We start from the raw sequence: 21,593 nt of genomic DNA on the forward strand, positions 1-21,593 counted from the left end.
ATTTGTGTTGTTGTTGAGCCTCCTACTCTGTTGTCAACACTTATTTATCCTCCTATGTATCTAGCTACTCCAACTGACCCTAATCCTCCTACTATTGAATACTATGGGCCCTATATCAAGGGTAATGATCCATGAGAAGAGTATGTTGCAACTGCTATTGCTCTACTATGAGCCTTGCCCAAATATTTGTAACTCTTGGACTAAGGCTCTACATCGCCCCACCTCACTCCTGAGCATATAGTTGCATGCATGGCGAAATCTACACATAGCTTGTAGATACTTTTCACTCTAACTCCAATCCGTTTCACTTGCCTAGTAGCAACATGCTTCATAGAAAATTGACTCACTGAACACAACATCATAACCTCTTTCATCCAATACAACTACAAAAATCAAATTTTTCTTGAGCCGAGGCACATACATTACATTTTTCAAGTGAATATGGGAGCCTAACTCCCTTTTAAAGGTAATAGTTCCAATTCTTTTGGTACTATACCTTCTATCATCCCCAAGTTCTCTATGGATCTGGAGATCCTTCTTCTCTAGGCTATTGAAGAAATATTTGTATCTTATCATTTGGAATTAGGAACATGAATCTCGATACCACACACTCCCCATTATAGTGTTGACCATGCATTTTTGGGTGTGTATTAAATTCTTTCCATGACTAGTACAATGTGCCAAGCAGAGGGTTAGAGGAGGGTAGGGAACTCCGCCTTTATTGCACTGGGGGGCGGTAAGCCAATTTTCTTTATTAATTCTTATTTTCAATTACCATTTACATGTCACTATTATTCCTCAATTTAATTTATGTCTTACGTCATTTCCTTTGCAACATCTAGTGCAAATGCTAGTTTAAAACTTTGTATGTATATGTCATGAAAAAATTAACCTCTTTACGGTTAAACATTCATTTGGTCCTATATATACTCTTTTTAGCATTCACAAATACTATTTAAACAACGTGTAAGCTTGTCTGTCATCAAAGTTGAAATTCTACTCATAAAAAAATGCAAGTGAAAAATTGGATCCCTCTCTGCTCATGTTAGATCTATATTTAAGATGGATCTTTCTACAACCTAGTATGTGGGGATGTGTAAGTTTTTCCGTCTGTCCATTCCCCTTTAAAAAAAATAATAATAAATAAATAAATAAATTATGTTCTAAATAGAAAAATAATATGGCCTATAATTAAAAAAATGAATGTGTTGTAAAGTAATTACAATGTCCATTCCCCTTTTAAATAAAAATAAAATATAAAAATTATGTTCTAAATAAAAAAGTAATATGGGGTATAATAAAAAAAATGAATGTGTTGTAAATTAATTAGAAGTAAAAAATAAATGTGTGAATAAGATGTTTAAATCTTATACTTTTCAAAACTATTTCAACAAGAAATTTAAGTAAACTATCTGAAGATCTATGTTAACTAATTTATGTTGATATCAACTTCATATATATAGAAAAGAATTGTTAAAATAAAATATTTTAATGTTGTACATAAAAAAATGTTCAATGTGGATTATCATTAAAATATTTTAATACGAATTAATATTCACATATACTTAAAAATATATTAATAATAAAAAACCATATTAATTTGGGTGATAAAATATTTTAATGTAATTACATGTCATTTTTTTTTAATGTATATGTCATGAAAAAATTAAGTTTTTATGGTTAAAATATTCATTTGGTCCTATATATATTCTACTTAACATTCACAAATATTATTTAAATAATGAAAAATGACACATTGTATTTTGCACTCTAAAAAATGTGCTATTCTTTAACAAAAAAATAACATAATAATTATAAATTTTTAATATAAAATTTAAATCTAAACAATATTAAATTAATTCCATTTAATTAATTTATATATATATATATATATAAAATAACAATCTTATGGCTTAAAATATATTTTTAAATATAAATAACTTTTAAAATTTCATTACCGTTTCAATCATTTTTTAATTCAATAAAACTCATCAAAACCTACATTACTAAAAAAACCAAAAACATTGAACATTTTTTTAATCCAACGAAATTTATGCTAAAATGCATTTAGTTTGTATTGTAATTCAGTTCATATTAAATTTTATGAGCCTGACGAGGTGTGTACTTTGAACATCCCTTCCAGTTAACTAAATAAGCTCAACATCCCTTCCAGTTAACTAAATAAGCTCAAAGCTAAAGTAGCCGTCATACCATTAATGGTGAACTATTTAGTGGCATGCAAAATACCACTGAAGTTGCATTCACTATAATTTAATAGAGCAATGCACAGAAGGGTGTAGTGGACAAGCACGACAGTGAATTAAAGTGTAATTGAGTCAAGTTTCCGTAAACTGAAGAGAAGAACAACGAAAACATTATAAACGAAGTTTCCATAGCAAATTAAAATGCAGTTTCTATTGCTATTGTTAATTGTTGGGTAAAGTTGTAAAAGTCATTCTATGTTTATTTAGATTTTATATAGATTTATGGTCAACTATTTCAATAGATTAATAAGTTGTAAATGCCACCCTACCTATATTTACAATTAAACTTTATATATGGTAAACCAATATGAGAATTGCTTCCTGAACAACAGTGAAGTTGCATGCACGATGCGACTTCTAGGATTACACTGAAGTTTATTGCTTATATAATATTAATAGTGAACCTTTCATATATAGATTTATGGTCAACTATTTCAATAGATTAATAAGTTGTAAATGCCACCCTACATATATTTACAATTAAACTGAATATATAGTAAACCAATATGAGAATTGCTTCTTGTGAATTGCATGCACAATGCGACTTCTAGGATTACACTGAAGTTTATTGCTTATATAATTTTAATAGTGAACCGATACAGATTATTCATTCTAATTGCCATCAGAAGATACCATTTGTAAAACTGAATCACAGAAATTTATTGATTCTTATCGCCACCGGGTGATCTCGTTTGTAAAACAGAAGTGTCATGATTATTTTAATTAGCGTTTCGGAAACATTCAAGAGTGCTGCAAAACACCTCATTTTATGTGGTGTTAAATCTGTTTCCGTGGAACACCACGATCAACCAAATATATGTGATGATGCAACTCTAACACAGAAATATAGTCTCCATAATAGAACTAAAAGTCATAGTAGAGGCCATCAAGTATGTTAAATTACTTTATCAATCCCGCGATCCCATCTACATATTCACGGACTGTGAGTTTGCGCTGACCCATCTAGTGAACCTCGCCAATGGGAAGTGGGGTTCCTAGCTGTACCACAACTTAGTGCCACTATTTTGAAGAAAATCAACGGGGTCCCGGGATGGTTAGCCAAAGTTGTTTTGCACAAAATGAAGCCAGGGCGGACTCGAGAAGCCAGGGCAACCAAGTCGCCGACCACTATGTCAAACTTGGAGCTAGGAAAGACCCCAAGCTGCATCTGCTTCCTTATAATCCGGCTCCCGTCAATTCCCTCCTTGCAGATGCTATAAACTTCGTAATATTTTTAACAAACGTTCTTAAAAAAATCTGCCGAACTGTCAAAGGATTGGAATGCAGAGAAACCACGTGGATAATTGACATTCATTGGAATGCAGGGAAACCACGTGGATAATCGACCTTCATTGGAATGCAGGGAAACCACGTGGATAATCGACCTTCAAATGGTAGGAGAACTGACTAAGTCACTCGAATTCATAAAATACACTAGTTTACAAAGTGAGTATTGAAATTAAACAAACTTAAAAAAAAAATAGCTTTCTCACCTTCAATTGTTGTAAGACGAGCTGGGAGTCACTGAAGAAGTGAATGATGATTGCTAGCCGTAGGTAATTGGTGTCATGCCCGGCAAACAGCATATCTAAAGACGACGCTTAATCTTTCATAGGTTTTCACACTATCGCTAGCCATAAGTATATCTAAGAAATCTCCCAATGGTTTATAATCTGATCCTTGCCTCGATCTTTCTTCTACTAGCATCTGCACAGCAGAAAAGATTTTTCTCTGGCATGATCAAAATCGTGTAAAATTACCTCAACTGTTTTTGAATAAGGTGTGCCTCGGATATTTATTGTAAGTGATACAAGTCCTCTCATGAACGTACCAAAGCCATGAAGAATTCAGACTGTCCTCTCATTAGCGCACCAAAGTCATGAATGATTCAGACTGTTACTGGATTTTCACGTGTCAAGTTGAGAAGCTCTGTCACCAACAAACACACATAACTATAGTTAATTATTAGTCACATTTCTTCTTCTTTCTTTTATTTTCTTGGGTGAAATAAGAAGATTCTAAGTGAATGATGTTTTTTGGACATATATTATTTTTGGGTTTTATTTTTTATTCTTTAGAATATATATGAAAATTTTAAGGGGTTAATATTTGTAGGTGGGCTAATTCTAATTTTTATTTTTTATAAAAATGATTCACCAAAATTTTACAATATAAAATTATTTTAGGTTAAAAATAGTGAACATTATATAAAGAGTATATAAAATCATTATAAATTTGGATAATTTTACAAATATATCAATAAACATTTTATAATTTGCGTGCATGGGGGCTAATTTCAATTTTTATTTTTTATAAAAATGATTCACCAAAATTTTACAATATAAAATTATTTTAGGTTAAAAATAGCTAACATTATATAAAGAGTATATAAAATCATTATAAATTTGAATAATTTTACAAATACATCAATAAACATTTTATAATTTACATATTAGAAACTGGTAATATTCACCAATATTTTTAAACTTCAAGATAATTTTCTATCGTTAAAATTTTCTAATTAATGCTAGTCAAAATTATCAATTAACAAATTTGCATCTAGTTAAATTAATCATAATGGTAGTTGACTAAATTGTAATTCACATGTTTTTTTTGGTTCATTCATGTTTTAGGTTCATTCATGTTTGAGATAACTAAAAAGTTATGATTAAAGTGACTCTAATTGAGAAGTAGATTTTCGTGAAAGAAAAAAAATACGACGTGATAGATCTCAACTAAAGTAGAGAACACTTGAAGGAATAAATATATGTTAGATGAATATATTTTTCAAATGAAAGAAAATGAAATTAGTAACTATATTTATGATCGTTGATTTTGAGTATGTGAGGACCAATGATGGTGGGTCAAAAATTCATGAGATTTTATAGTTGAATTTCAATGAATTGACTATACTAAATAATACCGTGTCAACATCAAAGATGAAGTTGACTAAAATGGAATATAAAATATAAGAAAGATGAAGTTGACTAAAATGGAATATAAAATATAAGAAAGATCGAAATGAAAGTGAAAGAATGAAAAGGGAAAATGATAAAGGAAATGAAAGGAAATGCATAATGTAGATGATCCTGCATAAAATGGAATATAAAATATAAGAAAGATCAAAGTGAAAGTGAAAGAATGAAAAGTAAAAATGATAAAGGAAATGAAAAGAAATGCATAATGTAAGTGATCTTACATTAGGAAGAAGGAATATCCAAGTGAGTTCATGCATTTTACGAAACCAATGTTGGTAGATACCCATCCAATGTAAGAGGGTCTACATTGATGATTTGTAATAAATGTAATAATTTATAGTTAGTTATGGAAGCACACAATTCTCGCCAATTTGTAAATACTATAGAAACTATGGATAGTATTGACTCCAACCAAGCATTGCATAGATATAATATTCCTTAAGATACAAGTCATTGTCTTCATGAATTCCTCCATTGGAGATCAAATATGGACCTTGAGCCATATTCATTGTGTTATAAAGTCAACAAGGAAAATTTCTATGATAGAACATTAATATGAATGTCATTATTATATCAAATATAGGTCTGATAATAAGGCAATGAGCATATCAAACTCCACATTAAGGATTTCAAGGACACATGCTTGTTGGAATTCACAATTATACTAATAAGGAAGTGAACGAATATAGTAAAAATTTATACTTACTTAAAGCATTTAGGCATAGTTAAAACATAAATATCATAAACATAAAATAAAACACAAGATATATGTTGAAACCATTTAGGGACAAATCCAGAGAAATTATTTTAATTTATTGGTCTGTGTATGCACCAAAATAATATTACGAATTTTGTAGGCACCAACCTATAGGAGACACCAATACCGTCCAATTTTCAAACACCAACTTGGGGGAGACATCAATCCCCTTTGACAATTTGTAAGCACCAACTTGCAAGAGGAGCTAATCCCCTCTAATATCTTATCTAATATATTAACGTCTATAGTCCAATATGTTCTTCTATGATTCTCTACAATCACCCCAATCCTCTCTAATATTTAATATTAGCTCATTCAATTAAATATCCAAAAATTATTTACAGACACCTCAATTCTCTCTAATATTTAATCTTCTCTTTTATGGTTCATGGTACAGTTCTAAATTATATATTCATCTTACTAAATCTCTACTCTGCATTAGGTTATTATTTTGGATTAAAACTAAATTTGTACTCTTTACTCTCTAATTCTCTTGTTTCACCTTTTAAATTTACATTATTTGTGCTTCCTCTCTTAATAGGTTCTCAATTCATCCATTGCATTATTTGTGCTTCCTCTCTTAATAGGTGCTCAATTCATCCATTGCATTAATACACACTTCAAAAACATAATTCATATAATGGAATTGTCTTTAGCAAAACCTAAATTTCGGTGCTTCGTTTAATTACACTCATCTAGACTCAGTTTCCTTTGTTTATGGCATCTTTGTGTGTGTCACTAGTTTTAACGAGAAAAAATCAAGAAAATTATTTTATTTTCCTTCAAGGTCCCTTTTGTTCAACTATATTAACTCAATGTTCCTTTACTTATACAAGTTCTATGATAGTTCATTAGTATACCTTATAGCTCTCTTTAATCCAACAGTAATAAGTTCTGGTGAATATATGCATTAGCACATAACCAAATGCCTAAACAACATTCCTAGGCCTTGATTCATATTAATATATCATATATTGGATGGATGAGAGTTGAACTTCAAACTTCCCTATCAACATTCACTTTCACTTATATCATAGTCGGGTTCATTGGAATTCTTAACAAATTTAACATTGGGAACACCTTCCAAAATGACCTTTCCATGGACCTTTAGCTCTAGGAATTTTATCACAACACATATGTGACCAAGCTCTGAGACCGAGTTTTTTATAGGACTTGGGATATCATATACCAATAATTTTATACAATATTACACCTCCAACTTTTTCAGGTGTCAATATGCCAAAGATTTTAAGCCATTGTGGCTAGATTTGAGCTCCTTGAGGACATGAGCACATCCATTGAGGACATGAGCACATCCAAGGGTAGATATATTTCTTATCATGAAAAAAAATTGATCTTTGCACATTGTGGCTGTGTTGTTACCTAGTGGGATCCAATCTCTTGGGTGTTATGCATTAACACCCATGTAACCTGACATCGTGACAAGAAGCTAACTTATACTAGTTATGAAAATTATAGAAAGGTTATGGTCCTTTCTAGGTTGCTAATATGGTAATATATTAAGGGAACTTATCCCTCAAGTGCTACACCTTAACACCTCATGACTCAAGCTATGATGAACGACTATTCCCATATCAGATATCAAGTGATATGTGATGTTATGGCTTTGTAAGATTTTAATATGTGAAGATCCCAAGGGTGATTAGTGGTCAAAAGATACACCTTAGTGAAAATTACGAGTACCTTTTAATGTCATCAACTTATGATATACATATGTAATCATTAATGTGACCATTCTTATCTAATCTAAGAGGATTCTATCATTACATGTTTGAATTTCATATGTAATATGCCTTTATATTTTTTATTGAAAAGTGAAGTGTAGCATGACAATATACGTGGCTTGTTATTCAAAAGTGAATTGTAGCATGACAATATACGTGGCTTGTTGTATAATTGTAAATGTAAGATGCAAAAGCAATTGTAGAATCAAATGAACAAGCTTGAGATGTGTAGTTGGGATGTAGATATATAAAAATATAGTGTAAAGGGATAATATTTTTTTTTATGTTCTTCATATTCACAAGTTTGGTTTGAAGCAAGGCAGTGTAAGGTGAGAGGAAATTTTGGAGGAGAAAAAATAAGGATGTTTTTTATATTGGTAATCAAATGGTATGTGAAAATACCACATATTAGGAAGAAATTTAATTAAATAGTTTTTTAGCATTTTAAATTATTTAATTTTAAATTATTCTTTAATGGAAAGAAATTGAAAATATAATTTAAAAGTAAGTTTTTTAATGAAACATTAAGGCCTCTTTTCTTTTGGGTATTTGGAAAGAATGGAATCATCACATGTTCAAAAATTTATTTCTCCCACAGGATACGTAATAGTTTCGGGTCAAAATTTTATGTATAAAAGTTTATAAATGCGAAACAAGACCAAGGTCATGGGACTCTTATTCCAATATTAATGTTGGGAAAAATATCCTAGTGGGCATCGCTTGTTGCGTTTATGGATAAGGGGAAATTGGCAAAGGAAATGGAAAGGGCTTTGGAAAGGAAAAGTGGCATTAATTGGCATTTTACTTATGAAAATAAAGGAAATTAGGAGAAAAGGGAGGTGAAAGGTCATAGGTTGCGTGTGAGGAGAAAAATGAAGAAATTAGAGGCATCAAGAATAAAAATATGTCAGAGCATTAGTTGGTATATTTTTTTTAGTTCATCTTTGGAGTTAGTGTCATAGAGGAGAATAGCACCAATAGGAAAAGGAAAAGCAAGCAAACAAAGGAAGGACAATGAAAGCAAAGGAAGGAAAAGGAAATAAAAGGAAGGACAAGGAAGGAAAAGGAAGCAAGGATCAAGAAAAGAATGGTTGGATCAGGCAACTTCAACACGAATACTTACACGTAACAAATTTCATTTATAATTTCCTAGTGAGTTTTGGCATGCATGGCATATGCATATGTGTATTTCGGTTTTTTTGTTGTTGTTGCCATGGATTTTACCAGGTTTTGATAGTCATTTTAGCCTCTCCCTACCTTTTTCGGATAGTCATTATGTGAAGGGATTCTTTCTCAGTTGAGCTTTGGATTACTCCAGTTTTGAATCCGGGTGAGGTGGTCTTGGGAAAATCCCAAGGGTTGGGGATGGAGATGGTTTTCTCTAGGAAGACCTCAAGAGTTGGGTGGAGACATGAAGATTCCTCAAGGGATTGTGAAGGAATTCTGAGGCATCCAAGCTAGGTTTGGTTTTGTGACCTCGGGAGTAGTTTATGTTAGCTCATGATATGGTGAGGGTGGGGGTAGTTTAACCTTTGGATTCCCCTGGTTGTTTATATATTTTTTTATCCCATGATATCCACATTCATGCTTGGAATATGGCACGAGGGTGTCTCATTGAAATAAATATTTGGTTCAACCAATCTATGGTCGGGTGATACATGGAAGTCCCTGGCTTGGTTAGCTTTCTCATATGGTTAATAAGAGCTATGTTCCTCTTTCTTTTGATGAGTAAATGTACTTCTTATTATGTGGCTTTAATGATTGTTCTATCATTGTTATTTATTTGGTTATATGTTGGTTATAAGCATGGTTAATTGACAATTCTAAGTATGGTTCTCCTCACTAATGAATGCATGATCTAATTGGTGTTATGAAAAATATTGTGAGAAGGCATTGGTCCTTCTTGTTTAACCCCACTTAAGCTTCAGATCCCTATGCTCAGATTTGCATTCATGACCTGTAGATTTCATGTTTACCATGTGTTTTATGGAATGTCAGTCTCAATTGGGAGGGGTCATGTCAAGTCTCAGTTCAAGTTTTCATTTATAAACTTTGTTTCTATGTCAATTATCATTTATGGAAGTTTCCCTGAGTTATGAGTAGAGGCCTGAGTTTTGGCCTTGAAAACGTGGCTCAAAATTTAGGGTCGCTGATATGAAGGCCTATGGGAGAGACTGGAGGCTCACAATCGATTACATGCCTTGGCAAGGGAGCGACTGAGGCTCTAGGTTAGTGAAAAATGGTGTTATATCAGGGGCTCAACACTTGGAGGGGGTGGGTTTCTCCTAGAGGTTTGTATCACCTGAGGGAAGTTAGTAAGGTATTAAGTTGTCGTTCCTTAAGGTCATATAGGAGGTTGACCCTTATCATAATGAACCTCAGATCATGTTTACCCTAGGAAAATCGATAAAAATGGGTAAATGTGGGAGGAAGCAGTTATAGGAAAGTCTTTGGATCATAATTCAGAAGAATGTAAAGGAATCAATTGTTGTTTAGTCTTGGTCACATCAGGACTAGTACGATTCAAGCAAGGAGGCCATGTTTCTCCAAAGTTAGTTCCTAACTCTAGGATTCATGATTTCCACCTCTTTGCACTACTACAATTCCTATTTCCTCCTCCTAAAAGACTCCTCATCTGAATTTTCTAAAGCTCAATTTTGATGGCACTTCAAATGGTAACTTAGCCAATGTTGTCTATGTAGGTATGTTTAGGGATCATTCGATATCCCCTATCTATATATGTTCAGGCTTTATAGGATATAACAATAACAATGCAACAAAACTGAAAGCCCTAGAAGAGGAAATATTGATTTCCTATACCTAAGGCTACACAAAACATATGGTGGAGGGAGGTTCTCGACTTATTATAAACATGATATACTCACTATAAGCGGTTTATCATTTTTAGCTTCTATTCTATTTTATTATATAACATTATCACATGGAAATTTATCTATTATACAACTCTTTATACACTCTATAAGAAACTAACAAAATAACATATAAGAAAACAAGTAAACTTAAACTTACTAATTATAGAAAAATAAAAATAGATAATCAATAAAATGAGTATCCATTTCTGTTAACTATGAGTGTTTTAAATAATAGAAATGTATGTTATTGTTATCACTAATCTCTTAATATTCAATATAAATATGTAAATAGTATTAACACAGATATTTGTGAACTAAATATAACAACTACATTAATTTAATTTTCATAAAGAAATTAATATTGATGGATAACCAAAATATATATCCCTAAATTTAAAGAAAAGTGAACTAATAACTTTAGTAAATTATAATGAATGTGTTACTAAAAAATTCATAACACATATAATATTTTCTTTATTTTATTTACTTAATGACTATTGTAGATGTTGGTTGCTAATATCTAATATATTATTTTTTTTTCATAATAAAATAAGTATTAATAAAACAAAAAAAATATGTGATTGCATTTGAAAGTCAAGATAAGTCATATTATCTTTCCAATAATATGTTACTTAACAATTTAGATAATATTTTATTTTTTTACAATTGTTTTAATACATTTATATCATTTTTTTCTAATAATTTTTGTAACAAGACTTTAAAGCATTACAAATAATTTTAAAGATTTAAAAGTTTTAAATTTACAATGGCTATGTTGGGATTACTATAAACTCGTACATAATATTATTTTGTTTTCCTTTACTTAAAATTATTTTCATTCCATAAAACCTATAATTAGTATATTCAACCAATTAGACTCACCAAAAAGGTGATATGAAAATACAATGGCTTAAAATTACACACAAACAAGAAACTATTTTTCTAAAACCTTCATTGAAGGTAAGAGGAAAGCATCCACAAAAATGTTAATAGCCTTATATAATGCAAATATAACATTTCGTAAACAAGTTTAATGGTTTGATTTCTAAGTGTTAAATTAACACCTTCTTTGTTACCTTAAAAAAAATTATCCAAACATAATTCGCAGAGTATAACTAGAAAGGCGAGAAAACTACAACTCATTCATCAATTTTACCTATAATTCTTTATCTACTTACTATAATTCTCTACTTACTATTGTTCATTTGCATGAAAACTATATTTGTATCCTTCTTCTTACGAAGGTTTGAAATGTAAATTTGTTTCATTTAAGTTAATATTTAGTTTTTGTAGGCTAGTCATTATATTCAAATATCATTGTTTTCGAAATTGGTTTATGTACTTGGTTTGCTGTGGAATATTTTTATTGACGACTTTTTAGATATGTCTTTGTCAAATAAATGTTTTAACAAAATTAAAAGAAAGTTGTATAAAAATAAAGATAACGATGTTTAAATATGTATGTGGGTTTTGGTAGCGAAGATGTGAGCAAACATTTAATTTTTTAAAAAATATTTTTATAGAGGTGTTTTCATTAATAGATGATATTTGTATTTGTATTTCAATTGTCTTTAATTTCTCCAACAATATTATAATAGATAGATTTTTATCAATGAATGACAATTGCACCTCACTTACTTGAACACAACCCTAATTTAACTCACACCTTTTAGTAAATAACATCCTTTAATGTGATACTCTTTTTAAAACATAGAAGTAAGAAGTAATTTTCTTTTTCGAAAGATTTGTTGTTTTATCTTATTACATCTATTCTAAACTTTTGTATTCATGACTAATATTTTTTTCCCTTGCAATATACGATTAAATTCTTTGTGGTAATGAAATGTACATACTTAAAAATAATTTGAATTATATGGGCAGGGACAAATTGCTAATAAGCAAGCCATAATTATGAGTATAGTTTTATGAGTGAAAATCAAATGTACAGTAATACTGTTAATTTATTAGATGTAATATTGTTAATTTATTAGATGGAGATTAATTATTGGATATGTTTACATCTTCTTATTATAATGTGTTTTTTCTTTACTAATTTTATATATGGAATTAGAATTGGTGTTAAGAATGAAACCAATGGGATTTTAATGATGAAGGTTTTGGCATTATTAATGCGGGAAATGAAAATATCTATATGTTATATATCTTACTCAAAATGTATAAATGATATGTAAGTGATTTTTTTTCCAGAGAAAGTTACCATTTTATTTAATGCTAAAAAAATTTGGGCAAAGAGTAGAATGTATTTTGTATACATTAACAATATTGACGTGAGAAAAAAATTATATGAAAGAATGGTAACATGAAGAGCTTTGCTTGTGCTTGGATTTCAATCATTCTTCTTCACAGCAAAATGAATGTGCAAGAAGGTATCTTAAAAATGTCCAACTATTTTTTATGTTCATTTAAATTTCCATATCAAACATTAAAAAAAAAAAATTTGGTAGTTGTGACATTGAATTTTTTTATGAAAAAATCATTTCATGTATTTACATGCTTATAAATCCTTTTAGCCAATAATCCTTTAAATAATAACTTGATCTCATGCTTAAGTTGATATATAGAGTTTTTGAGACTTGGATGAGCGGAAACAAAACACCTTGCTTCCATGTTTTTGAAATATGAACACAAAGGTTTGGGATAAAATACATAGAAACTGACATATTTCAATATTAATCTTTGTGTTGACTTGTACTATCTCATAATTAAAAATTAAATAATAAAAATTGTTTTATTTTTCTTAATTTTTTATATTAATTTATTTTTAAATATCTAAAGGAAAATTGCAAGTGAAGAAATTAGATCTCTCTGGGCTCATGCTAGATCCATATTTAAGATGGATCTTTCTACAACTGAGTATGAGGGGATGTATAAGTTTGTCCTTCCATCCATTCCTGTCACGCCCCTACACCTGCGGTAGTCTTCCAACCGCTTGTAGCAAGGTGCGGCACCACCGAACACTTTCTTTTCACCAATACTAACATTCGTGGACTACACCTACTTTCACATTAACATACTTAACTTGTGTTTCGCAACTAAGTAAAATGCAATTATCCTTTATACTTAATGAAGCCCATACTCATTCATTATCATCATGCAATTATACCAAGAACAATAACAATTGCAACAAGTATAAAGGGGAGGGGCAACTCCCCGTAATGTGAGTCTGCCCGACAATATATTAAGAATATCAGTTTTACAATATACAAGTGTGCCTTGCCAAACCAAGTCTACACTTAGCCAAATATTACAACCGAGAGGCAACCCTGCCTTTTACAATACATGTGCACCCTTGCACAAAGAGAAGTGCTTACCCGAGCCACTTAATTACTCTCCAACAAGTCCTGCACAATCCGCACATATACCAACTCCTCAACACGTTTGCCTACACCTCAACCCAGCACAAGATACTCCAAAACCACACCTAGATAGTTCGCATGAGCTATGCGCAGCTCCTATCTTCCCTTGCGCAATTTTACCCTTCTCTTTATGCGTAGAGATGATGTGAGTTGTTGAGTTGATGAATGAGCTCTCAAAGCTCTCACATATATACGCTTCTTAACTTTACTTGTGTGGGTTTACAAGGGGTGTGCAGCCCCTTGGCCGACCCCCAAAACCACCATACATGTGCCCAAAGACTTATTTACAAGTCGGATTCAAGTCTTCTTAACATCGCATATATATGTATACGCTCCAACACTTAGTCTCATAAGTGTTTTGCAACAAGTATAAAGGGGAGGGGCAACTCCCCATAATGTGAGTCTACCCGACAATATATTAAGAATATCAGTTTTACAATATACAAGTGTGCCTTGCCAAACCAAGCCTACACTTAGCCAAATATTACAACCGAGAGGCAACACTGCCTTTTACAATACATGTGCACCCTTGCACAAAGAGAAGAGCTCACCCGAGCCACTTAATTCCTCTCCACCAAGTCCTGCACAATCTGCACATATACCAACTCCTTGGCACGCTTGCCTACACCTCAACCCGACACAAGATACTCCAAAACCGCACCTAGATAGTGCGCATGATCTATGCGCAGCTCCTACCTTCCCTTGCACAGTTTTACCCTTATCTTTATGCGTAGAGATGATGTGAGTTGTTGAGTTGATGAATGAGCTCTCAAAGCTCTCACATATATACGCTTCTTAACTTTACTTGTGTGGGTTTACAAGGGGTGTGCAACCCCTTGGCCGACCCCCAAAACCACCATACATGCGCCCAAAGCCTTATTTACAAGTCGGCTTCAAGTCTTCTTAACATCGCATATATATGTATACGCTCCAACACTTAGTCGCATAAGTGTTTTGCATATCGTCGCATCTTTTGTCACATTTCTTCCGCACCTCGTCGCATGCCCGTGTCGCCGCGCCCGCCCGTCATGCAGCCCTCGCCCGCCCGTCGTGCAGCCTGTGCCCACTTCGTGTGTCCACGCCCGACCGTGCACCTGCGCGCCCGCCTGCGCTCGGGTAGAGCTCGAGCACCTTACATCCTCCTCCACCTGAAATCGTTGTCGCCCTCGACAACATGCCATCCCGGTAGCCATCCACCAAGATCATCATCATCCATGATGTTGACTCCTCCACACAAAGCAAACATCCTTGTAACATATGTAGAGCCTCATCTCCATCATGCCTTGCCTTAGTGACCAACTGCCACCAAGCTCACCATACCAAGGTATGCACCTCAACGGTGTGCTCTCCATCAGATATCATCTCGATCCATGATCATCGACCCCTCTGCCACAATCTCCACTACAACATCCCGTGTCGACCTCATCATGTGTCCTCAATGTGAACCTCTGCCATGATACTCCAGCACGATGCCAACATATCTCTGCACACTTCTGGACCTCATGTCTGAACTAGTTGGGTAGCTAATCCAACCATCACACTCAATTCATGAGAGTGAACATCCTCATGCCATCATCAGCTGTTCCTCAAACATCTGCCACATCCTTGACTCCTCAAGAATCCATATCCATAATCCATGCTCAGGTCCATGGAAACTCCATCCATCTCATCGGCAACATGTCATGATGCTTGATGCCAAGCCATCCCTACACCATCAATAATACCTGCTCAAACATGTTTAAGGACTCACTGCCATGAGCAGCTAACAATGAGCCCCATCTTCTTCATCCATCAAAGAAGATGTAGAGGGAGTAGAGCCTGAAGGCTCTCCCTCACTAATCAATTTGATCCACCTATGAGGATCCTCAATCTCCATCCTTTGTAGATAAGCAACCCGGTCTTCCTTCTCGACATCGGGTCTTACATATACCTCATCATCATCATCATCATAATCATCATCCACCAACTCTAGCCTTCTTGTCAAATCCAAGATGCTATCTGAAAGTGTCTTGATGACCAATGACTGCTCCACAAGCTTTGCCTCAACACTAGACAACCGCTTGTTCACCTTCTCCTTATCCTCCATTTGCATCACTCCCAATTTACAATCAGGCCTAGTCACACCAATGGTTGGCACACCAATGGCTACATCTTCCCTTCCATCATAAATGTAGAGATTCTTCAAATGTGGAACAATCATAGCATCAAATTGTTTCATAAGCTCCATCCCTAATACAGCTTCATAGTCATCAATCCGCACTATAGTGAAGTCCACCTTCCCCGTCCATTCACCAAGTGTAGTGTCCACCCTCTCAGCTATACCAAGAATCTCAATAGGAGGAGAATTCACTGTCTTCATTTGTGCCTTTGCCGGTACAAACTTCAGCCCAATTCTTCTCGCAGTATCTTCGCCCATGAAGTTGTGAGAAGCCCCACTATCCACCATAGTGAGCACATCAGCACTTCCAACCTTCATTCGAACATACTCCAACTTGTTCCTTTCAGGATCTCTCCTAGAAGCCACTTCCGTAGTAGCAGAAGCACCAAGTATCTGCATCATCCCCACAGAAGCATCTTCATTTTTTCCATCAGATTGTGCCTTCCTCTTCAAGGTTAAGAGATACCTCACTTCAAGAGCTAGGCAATCCCACTTCTTTTGATTCAATTTCTGTCTCATCTCAAGTTCCTTGAGTTCTGCTTCAATCAAGTCTGCTTCCTCTGCAAGTTGAAGGGCTTCTTCTCTATTCTCATCAGAAATCCCTTCGTTGACCAAGGCACGAAGAGCATCCCTTGTTTCAAACAACCTTTTGCTACATTCCACAAATCCTTGTTTTACTTCCTTTGACTCTTCAAGTAGACTTCCTTCAAATTCTTCAAAGGTAGCATAACCCAATTTCTGCAAGATAAACATCTTTACCAAGTCACCTGCAACCTGAACCGACCCTTGCCCCACTTCGTGCGAAACGGTTTCCTTCACCTGCAAGTACCTGTCACGAGCAAACCTTGCTCAACAGCTTCAACACCCGAACTTGTTCGAGCTTTGATACCACTTGTCACGCCCCTACACCTGCGGTAGTCTTCCAACCGCTTGTAGTAAGGTGCGGCACCACCGAACGCTTTCTTTTCACCAATACTAACATTCATGGACTACGCCTACTTTCACATTAACATATTTAGCTTGTGTTTCGCAATTAAGTAAAATGCAATTATCCTTTATACTTAATGAAGCCCATACTCATTCATTATCATCATGCAATTATACCGAGAACAATAACAATTGCAACAAGTATAAAGGGGAGGGGCAACTCCCCGTAATGTGAGTCTGCCCGACAATATATTAAGAATATCAGTTTTACAATATACAAGTGTGCCTTGCCAAACCAAGTCTACACTTAGCCAAATATTACAACTGAGAGGCAACCCTGCCTTTTACAATACATGTGCACCCTTGCACAAAGAGAAGTGCTCATCTGAGCCACTTAATTCCTCTCCACCAAGTCCTGCACAATCCGCACATATACCAACTCCTCGGCACGCTTGCCTACACCTCAACCCAGCACAAGATACTCCAAAACCGCACCTAGATAGTGTGCATGAGCTATGCGCAGCTCCTATCTTCCCTTGCGCAGTTTTACCCTTCTCTTTATGCGTAGAGATCATGTGAGTTGTTGAGTTGATGAATGAGCTCTCAAAGCTCTCACATATATACGCTTCTTAACTTTACTTGTGTGGGTTTACAAGGGGTGTGCAGCCCCTTGGCCGACCCCCAAAACCACCATACATGCGCCCAAAGCCTTATTTACAAGTCCGCTTGAAGTCTTCTTAACATCGCATATATATGTATACGCTCCAACACTTAGTCACATAAGTGTTTTGCATATCGTCGCATCTTTTGTCACATTTCTTCCGCAGCTCGTCGCACGCCCGTGTCGCCACGCCCGCCCGTCGTGCAGCCCTCGCCCGCCCGTCGTGCAGCCCGCGCCCACTTCGTGTGTCCGCGCACGCCCGTGCGCCCGCCCGCACTCGGGTAGAACTCAAGGACCTTACAATTCCCCTTTAAAATAAAAAATAAAAATAAAAATTATGTTCTAAATAGAAAAACAATATGGGGTATAATTAAAAAAAATGAATATGTTGTAAAGTAATTACATCTTAAAAAAGGTGTGAATAAGATGTTTAAATCTTATACTTTTCAAAACTATTTCAACAAGAAATTTAAATAAACTATTTGAAAATCTATGTTAACTAATCTATTTTGATATCAACTTCATATATATTGAAAAGAATGGTTAAAATAAAATATTTTAATGTTATATATATATATGCTAAATGTGGATTATCATTAAGATATTTTAATACTAATTAATATTCACATATATTTAAAAATATATTAAAATTAATTAATAATAAAAAACCATTTTAATTTAGGTGATAAAATATTTTAATGTCAATATATCATTTATTTTTTGTATGTATATGTTATGAAAAATTTAAGTTTTTATGGTTAACACACTCATTTGGCCTTATATATATTCTATTTAACATTCAAAAATTTTATTTAAATAATGAAAAATAACACTTTATATTTTGCACCCTAAAAAAATTTAGATATGAAAAAATTTGATCTAATTAAATCCATAGTAAATTATATAAACCAAAATATTAAGTGAATAAGTATGCTATGCATCCATTTAAAATTTAGCTTACTGATGATGCAACATACAATTAAATCTCAATTTCTACTATCAAATCTAAACCTGATCTGTAGTAAATCATGTGAGCGGATGGACGCTAATCTAAATCCGATGTGTAGTAAATCATGCGAGCCAATGCAAGTTAACAAAGGGCCTTGTCTAAGGTCACTCCGATCTGTGGTAAATCATGTGAGCCAATGAAGTTAACAAAGTGCCTTTGTCTAATGTCACAATTTTGCTTTGACTGATAATCTCTTGTTGGAGTTTGGTGATTTTTTTGTCAAGAAATTTTATTGTGTGTTTAAATGATATAAGTAGATTTAGTATTATGAAAGAGCCAATGCAAGTTAACAAAGGGCCTTGTCTAAGGTCACTCCGATCTGTGGTAAATCATGTGAGCCAATGAAGTTAACAAAGTGCCTTTGTCTAATGTCACAATTTTGCTTTGACTGATAATCTCTTGTTGGAGTTTGGTGATTTTTTTGTCAAGAAATTTTATTGTGTGTTTAAATGATATAAGTAGATTTAGTATTATGAAAAATCTCTCGAATATTGATATAAGTAGATTTAGTATTATGAAAAATCTCTCGAATATTTAAAATTTTAATTTTCAAAATACTGCTTAATTTTTTATGATATTGTAACATGTTAAGATTACATAATAATTATAAATTTTTAATACAAAATTTAAATCTAAATCATTAAATTACTCCATTTAATTATTTTATATAATTAATATATATCTTTTAATAACAATTTTATAACTTAAAATATATTTTTAAATATATAAATAATTTTAAAATTTTGAAAATTCTCCATATTGGACCATCAAATTTAGTACCGTCTCAATTATTTATTAATTCAATAAAACTCATCCAAACATTTATTTCTAAAAGAAACCAAAAACATTCAACATAATTTTAATCCAGCTAAATTTAGGCTAAAATGTATTTAGTTTGTATTGCAATTCAGTCCATATTAAATTTTATGAGGGATGCGTCTACTTTTAACATCCCTTGCCGTTAACTAAATAAGCTCAAAGCTAAAATAGCCGTCATACCATTAATGGTCAACTATTTAGTGGCATGCAAAATACCAATGAGGTTGCATTCACTGTAATTTAATAGAGCAATGCACAGAAGGGTGTAGCGGACAACCTGGACAGTGTATTGAAGTGTAATTGACTCAAAGTTTCCGTACGAGAAGAACAACAAAAATATTATAAACGAAGTTTCCATAGTAAATTAAATTGTAGTTTCTATGGCTATTGTTAATTGTTGAGTAAAGTTGTAAAAGTCATTCTATGTTTATTTAAATTTTATATATAGATTTATGGTCAACTATTTCAATAGATTAATAAGTTGTAAATGCCAACCTCCATGTATTTACAATTAAACTTTATATATATAGTAAACCAATATGAGAATTGCTTTTTAACCGTGAAGTTCCATGCACGATGCGACTTCTAGGATTCCAGTGAAGTTTATTGCTTATATAATATTAATACTGAACCGATCCAGATTGATGATTCATTCTAGTTGCCACCAGAAGATATCATTTGTAAAACTGAATCACAGAAATTTATGATTTCGTTTGTAAAACAGAAGTGGGCAAGAAAGAACATAAAAATTGATTACATTGACCATTTAACGAAGTGTCATGATTATTTTAATTAGCGTTTCGGAAACATTCAAGAGGGCTGCAAAACACTCCATTTTATGTGCTGCGAAATCTGTGTCCGTGGAACACCACGATCCACCAAATATATACTTGTACAACAAACGTGATGCTGCCAATTCTAACACATAAATATAGTATTCATAATAGAACTAAAAGTCTTCAAATATGTTAAATTACTTTATAAATTCCGCGATCCCATCTACATCTTCACGGACTGAGTTTGCGTAAGCCCATCTAGAGAAGTCGCCAATGGGGAGGAGAGTTCAGAGCTGTACAACAACTTGGGTGCCACGTGAGTTTGCGTAAGCCCATCTAGAGAAGTCGCCAATGGGGAGGAGAGTTCAGAGCTGTACAACAACTTGGGTGCCACCATTTTGAAGGAGGACAAGGAATAGTTAAGCAGCAGCAGCACAGAAACATAGTCCTCACAATAGAACTGAAAGCGATTCTGGAAGTCATCAAGCATAAGTTACGTCATCATTCGGGCTATCGCATCTACATCTTAGCGAACTGAGTTTGGCCTGATTAATTAGTGAACCTCGCTAGAGACGAAGGAGGGTGCCGAGGTGTACAACAACTTGAGTGCCACCATTTTGGAGGAGATCAAGGAGAACCAGCGATGGTTAGCCATATTTGTTTTGCACAAGATGAAGGCGTAGTGGACAATCCAGGGTAGCCAAGTCTCCCACCAGTATGCCAAACTTGGCGTCAGGAAAGACCCCAACCTGCATCTGCTTCCTTATAATCCGGCTCCTGTCAATTCCCTCTGGTGCACATATTATAAACTTCCCTCCACTGCACATACTATAAAATCCCCGTAATTTTTTTAATAACTGTAAGAAGTTCTTAAAAAAAACTGCCGAACTTTGGACGCATTGGTATTCATGGAAACCACGTGGATAATCGACCTCAAATGGTAGGAGAACTCACATCACCTGAAATTCATAATTTAAACCTAACCTTATCCTTCCAACCATGTAAAAGATATGAGATGATTTTGTCAACCTTCCAACCCCGAATAAAGTGGAATATGATTTTTCCTTTGATTGTGTCAAAAAAATATTTAAATGTAATGCTCATCTTCCAACCCTGAGATCATGTCATGTGGTTGTAAGTGTTCACTATTATGCTTTCTGCTGGTATCATTCATGTTCAGCCTTCAAAAACCCAAAACGGAGCACTAGTTTACAAAGTGACTATTGAAATTAAACAAACTTTAAAAAAT

This window comes from Pinus tabuliformis, chromosome 6 (assembly GCF_031772625.1).
Source record: "Pinus tabuliformis cultivar Carrire ecotype Pingquan chromosome 6, CPIR1, whole genome shotgun sequence".
In the NCBI taxonomy this organism is placed as follows: Eukaryota; Viridiplantae; Streptophyta; class Pinopsida; order Pinales; family Pinaceae; genus Pinus; species Pinus tabuliformis.